The 6,385-nt window shown below is 33.3% G+C and overlaps 1 long non-coding RNA gene across 1 annotated transcript; it reads left to right on the top strand.

Moving 5' to 3' along the window:
* Positions 1-2,575: 2,575 nt before the first annotated feature.
* Positions 2,576-5,381, top strand: LOC113333766. The gene is made up of 2 exons (XR_003352333.1): positions 2,576-3,931; positions 5,150-5,381. It is a non-coding gene; the product is annotated as an uncharacterized LOC113333766 (long non-coding RNA).
* Positions 5,382-6,385: the final 1,004 nt, after the last annotated feature.

Raw genomic sequence — 6,385 nt, 5'->3', positions numbered from 1 at the left:
TTCTTATATATATATATATATTTCAGAGCGAGGTTAGTTTTTGGGTTAAGCTTTGTAGCAGATTTATTAATTGAATGTTAAGTAGATGTTTTAGATTTTTAGTGCCTCTTTATTTAGTTAATCTCTTGGATTAGTCAGCTGCTAGCTTTGAGGGCGCTACAGACTTGGTATCAGAGCTCACTATTAGATCTAACATGGGAAACCATAGGAATAGCCAGTGCCAGCTAATGAAATAGATTAGTTTAGAACTGGATTGGGTTGTCAGATAAATTTTAACCACTAAAAGCTATCAGTAATTAAAATATTTATTTGATTGATTGATTTGTTTGTTTGGTTATTTGTATATGTAATTAAGTAAAAATTGTTGGGTACACCAATAACTTTAACTGATAAAGGTTAGAGAATAACCAGTTTAAAAAGTATGATCATGTACACAATCCAATACTAGAAAAATAGTGAGATCAACACAATTGATAAATCTTGAAAGACGTATAGAATACCTTGACTTATACATAAAATCAACAATTTATAAATTACATAAATGTTAATAATATTGTTAGGACTTAATAATATTTGTAAGAGTAGTTAGAATAAAAGTTCAACCATCAATGTTAATAATAAAAATATTATAATAGTAATTATCATTGATAATAAAAGTAATAATAATTTTGATAAGTAATGTTAGCATTTCTCAATTAGTATCATATTGAATTTAAATTAACGAAAATTTTAATAAAGATATATGACGATGAAAATAATAACTATGATTTGGAGCACAACTTGTTTCTCGGCTCCCTTCTAACTCTATTGTATCTTCTTTTGAAGAGAAAATTTTGATATAATAAGATTATGGTTAAATAGCTATGGAAAATTACTAACATTGCGGTTAAATTTTGTAAATTAAACTAATGACAAATTAGAAATATATATTTTGCGTCTAAACTAGATAATTAATGTAATATTTATTAGGTGTTAGACTTAAGAAAGCGAGGATGTACCATGTAAAATAAAAAGACTCAACCTGTTAGTAATCTTGTACCAGAATTATCTTTAACCTAACAAATGATCCAGTATATCATAAAATGAAACAAACATATCTGAAATAGTAATAATATCATTAGAATACTTAGTGTAATATTATAATTAAAAGAAAACAAACTCGTATATTAATAGGATACTTTACATAAAATTTAAAGACTGTTAGGATATATTATAATTTTAAGCAGACTCAAATTTAAATTATATTAAAATACCAATGCCAATATTTAACGAGATATAGTATATTCAATATGAATAAATAAAATCATTGTATCAGTCTTTACGTGAAAGTAGAATTATATTTACAAGATTAAGGCTTAGTGTATCATCCGGACTATCAACTTAAGAATAATGAGAATAATACAGTATATAATAGTTTGCGAATAATTAGGTTGGCTGTAAATTTATAATAGAGAATATTGGGAAAATTTATATATGGTATTACAGTAAAGTTAAAATTATGAAATATTATAAATTGACATAAAATCGAATTGGGATTATCTACATTGGTAAAAGGAATAAATAAAATAAAATTTTGATGATTAAATTTCTTAAAATTATGTAAACTATTTATATGTTTTACGAAACAAATTTGTTAGAATTATACCAATTATGATAAGAGTTAGAGACTAGTTAATCTTAATAAATTAATAATTAGTTAATCCAGCACCGGGGAATAACGAAGGTTGTGTTTTCTCTGTTCGTAGGAAGGCATTGTTGGGCTTAGCCAACCTTAACAGGGCAACTGCATTCAGAGAGGACCGATCATAGAAGTATGTTGTAATTATTTAATTTAGGAAACCAATAATTATAAGTTCACTTTGAAAGATTTTTAGGATCCTTCCTTGAAGTTAGAGTCAGATATTTTATAAATTAGAAATCAGTGTAGGGAACTTAGAGACTAAGATTTATAGTTTTCCACTATATAAATTAGTGTAAGAAACTTAGATTTCCCTATTTGGTAGAACTTAAATCAGCATAGTTGAATCTAGAGCCACAAATTTTAGCTATATAAAGCCATATAGATTCGTGCTTTGTTTCATGTTCTTTTGCGCTTAGACAAGAGACAAAATCATTTTATACGGTGGAGAGTTTTTGAAGACCAGAAGTATGGTTTGATTTTCGAGCACGAAAATGAATAAGGTGGGGAGAATGTAAGGACCATTAAGCTTGTCAACGCTATTTAACTGGTCTAGCGACAGTCAAGAGATGATTTAGCCGCTAATAACTCGATTAGTGTAACTCAAACATTAATTAATAGAAATTAATCTAACAACGATTTAGATACGAAACTAGTACCGCTGGATAGATCTCGGAAAGTTACGCAGAATGGACTACTCGAACGTGTCATTCGAATTTCATACGAAGAAGATATCATCATCAGTTTAGTCTGAAGGAAAAAATAGTTATTTTGCAGTGTAACCGACTTGGCAGCCCTTATCCAAGTTTTGGGCGCCTCAGTATTTTGTCGGCATTATCTCTATAGATCGAGAAGATAAACTCTTATTTTATTCTCTTCTTCATTCTTCTTCTTCTTTCTTCTGTTTCTTCTCTTCTCCACTGTTCTTCTCTTGCTGCGAGTATTTGAGAGAAAATCTAGAGATTTCGATTGAGAGAATCGATTTACGATGAGGATTAGATGCAGTATAAGTATCTACTGATGTTGATGAAGAGTTGAAAGTGGTGCTGATGTTTTATGAAGCAAAATTAGGGTTTTGAGATGAATTCTGGATCCGTATGAAATTGATGGGTTAATCGGGTTGTTGTAATATGAAGATTAAGAGGGTTTATGTTTAATTGAAGCAGTACAGTCGTTCTGGTAGATGAATCAAGAGTTAGTTTTCTCAGAGATTTAATTAGGGTTCCATAGGAATTGCAGAAGAGAATGGGAAGATGAAATTGATGCTCAAGAGGATTGATTGAAGATGGGTTGGTTCTTAATTGAAGAATGATTGAAGATGTAGAGTTATTTGAGGATTGAATCAGGTGTTAGGGTTTCTGAAAAACCGTAAAGAGGGTGAAGATTGATGAACTTCGGTTGACTGGAAGTGATATACTGATAATGGATTTGAAGTGTTTTGCTGAATCAGGTTGAAGTAAAAAAGAATAAATTCCCATGGCTTCAATGGAACCATTTGAGGTAAATATTCACCGAGATGATTTATCTTAGCTATTCAGTTTTATTGATACGTGCTTGATAATTGAATTAAGAATTAAGATGTATGTGTGATGAAACTGGTATTTCAAGTTGTTGTGTTGATGAACACTAGGATGTGCTTGTGATGGACTGAGTTTAGAGAAAGGGAATTAGATGAATGGTTGAGGAAGATGTTTTCGAAGCTGCCGTGGTGCTATAGATTGCAGGGAAGGTTGGAACTCATTCTTGAGCTGAGAAAATACAGGCAAGAGTGAACTGTTGTCGAAGTTAATGGAACTGGTAGCGATGCGGCTGAATGGTAGATTCTGGTGTTGTGGTGTAGTGAAGTCATAAGGGTTGTTGTGCAGATGAAATGAGAAAATGGATGATCTGTGTAGTGAGATGAACTTTGTGAAGTATAATCGAATTGGTAGTGTTTGTGTGAGTTACAGAATATGGAAGAAGTTATGGAGTTGAAATTACAGGTCTGAGAAGGTACTGAAATGTATATGAGTTGTGTTGTTGAGTGCGGTAGAAGAATGAACTGTGTATGTGTTAGTATGAAATGGAAATGGGGTTTGTTGTTGAACTGCAGTTGCAGTTATGATGATGTTGTTTGTGCATTTGTAGGATTGGAATTGGGAAATGGAGTTAGTAATGGAACCAAGTTTGAATCAGTCTGAGATGTGTAGTAAGTGATGATGATTGTAGGGAATAGCTAATAACTCCAGTGGAGGCTTGCTAATGGTTTTGCAGGTAAGCTATATTGTATTTGTAATTAGGTAGATTATAAGTTGTTTTGAATGAATGAAATGAATAGTGTTACATTTTGTTGAATCAAGTTGATAGAAGTTGGACCTATTAATCATCCCAGTCAGTTTAGCTGACTCGATTTGTTTAGCCGACTCAGTATATCTGACTGAGTCGGATCTGTTGACTCACCGAGTTTCCTGTCTTGACCCGAGTTGGATCTTGACCCTGGACTTTGACTTCCGTAGACTGTTAGTTGACCTATTTGACCGTCAGTGACCGTTAATAGACCCATTTGGACCGGGCCTTAGATTAATGGGCCAGAGTAGTGGACTTGGGCTTAGGGCCATGTTTTCTTAATTAGACATTTTAGACCTCTTGTGGTCCGAATGCTACATTTGCTTCCTTCCACAAAGATGTAAATATTCATTTAGAGTTATTAATGGATTGTAGAACCTACCCAATTAAATTAGTGAACCTTGGATAGGTTAAAGGTAGAGATTCAAAGAAGTGTAGAACCATTAATTATTTCACTTACCTTATAACCGGAACTTGTATAAAATTATGGTATGAGCTTTGTGTGAGCTTTTTTGGCTAAACTCTTAGAGTGCTTCTATGATTAACAGTTAGTCTATTTAACAACGATCGATTCAAATGATGAACCTGTAGATCATGGATCTCGAGGTAGGCGAAGCTTGTCATCAAAAGAGGTGGGAATCGATAACGAACTCTCTTGGATTCATTATGGTTTTACAAATCTTTATGTTGTGAAATTCATGCATATCTTTGTGTGCTTCGTGTGGTATGAGATGTGTGCCGACACTATATCCAGTATTCTATGGATAGGGCGATACACCGTAATATTACACGGCTAGGGCGATACACCGCAATATTATTCTTCCTTTATATCCAGTATTTTATGGCTCGGGCGATACACCGCAATATTATACGGCTAGGGCGATATACCGCAATATTATTCTTTATTATGTGCGGTAACACACATCTCATACATGGGTGTTTACTGTTCTTTATCGATGTTTACTATTCTGTTAAATTGCTTTGGAAAAGGTTTTACAATATGTTTTACTGTCTTTCCGTGCTTTATCGACTTTCAATTAAACCTGCATTCTCTTCGAATCATACTAATGATTGCTTGAAAGTTAGTTGTTATTTCTACTGGTCACCCCTTTTAGGGATGATGTGCTCACCCATTCCGACTTTCAGTTTCAGAGACAGATCAGAGTTGTGCAGCGGAAGCTTCGTGGCGTTGAGTCCGTTAGTTAGATAGCTTCTGCTATTTTTATTTTTATTTATAATTTATTTGCAAAATCAAATGATTATTGTGTATGTATCATTTGAGAGGAGTTCTTCTATATATATATTTCAGAGCGGAGCTAGTTTTTGGGTTAAGCTTTGTAGCAGATTTATTAATTGAATGTTAAGTAGATGTTTTATATTTTTGGTGCCTCTTTATTTAGTTAATCTCTTGGATTAGTCACCTACTAGCTTTGAGGGCGCTACAGCCAAACTTCCAAACAAGTTTAGAATTGGTTCATCTGGCTTCCAAGAACTATGTGATTGATTAAGAACACTCAATCACCAAACATGGGTTTCATGGTTCTACCAAAACAAGTTTCGGTTCTACCTCCATGTGGGTACTGAAATTAGTCACACTAGCTTTCCAAAATTCGGTTGACTAGGTAATAGGATCGGTTCCCACATATGTATGGTATCTAACTTGTATTTGTTGCACATGTCCATAGGATCGGTTCCCAATATCTAAAAATGTGTTGCACATGTTCATAGGATCGGTTCGCAATATCTAGAAACTTGATGCTCCTCATACAAGGATCGATTCCCCTCTTGTGATCGGTTGCACCTCTCACTAGGATCAGTTCCTCTTTGCCTAGAGTTGGTCATACCAATTACAACAAATCGATCATACCATCTCAGGGGATTACTTAAGATCGGTTTCACTAATAGAAGTCATACCAATACAAAATTCAGGCCTTGCGAATAGTACTTTTACCAAGAACATAAATAAGTCATGGGCGGCTATACTAATCACACATATTGGTAGTTTAAAAGATATGCAATGAATCACAATACCAATAAGCCTAGAGATTTCCCTTTCGATTCACAAAACAAGTTCATGAATTTACATCCTTTAAACGAATGTAAAACATTGTTTCCTAGGATGAAATCTTCACCTCATACCCATAATCACAATAGCATTCAAACGATTATGTCGTTGTCTTATATATGAAGTTCAAAAGATAAGCATTATACTTTGTATTGTATTCCTTAATACTACGTCTAACTAGAGTATAATCATTCGAGCTTCGCAGTTATGTTTTCAATATGCACGACTTGAAAGATACGTTAGGGAATGAAACAGTTCAAGTCAAATATCACTAACCTCAAGTGAAAGGATGATATTTTCGTTGTAGATCCTTACTT

The sequence above is a fragment of the Papaver somniferum genome, unplaced genomic scaffold, assembly GCF_003573695.1.
Source record: "Papaver somniferum cultivar HN1 unplaced genomic scaffold, ASM357369v1 unplaced-scaffold_133, whole genome shotgun sequence".
In the NCBI taxonomy this organism is placed as follows: Eukaryota; Viridiplantae; Streptophyta; class Magnoliopsida; order Ranunculales; family Papaveraceae; genus Papaver; species Papaver somniferum.
Note: the sequence above shows the minus strand (reverse complement) of the source record. Positions and strands in the feature narration are given on the sequence as shown.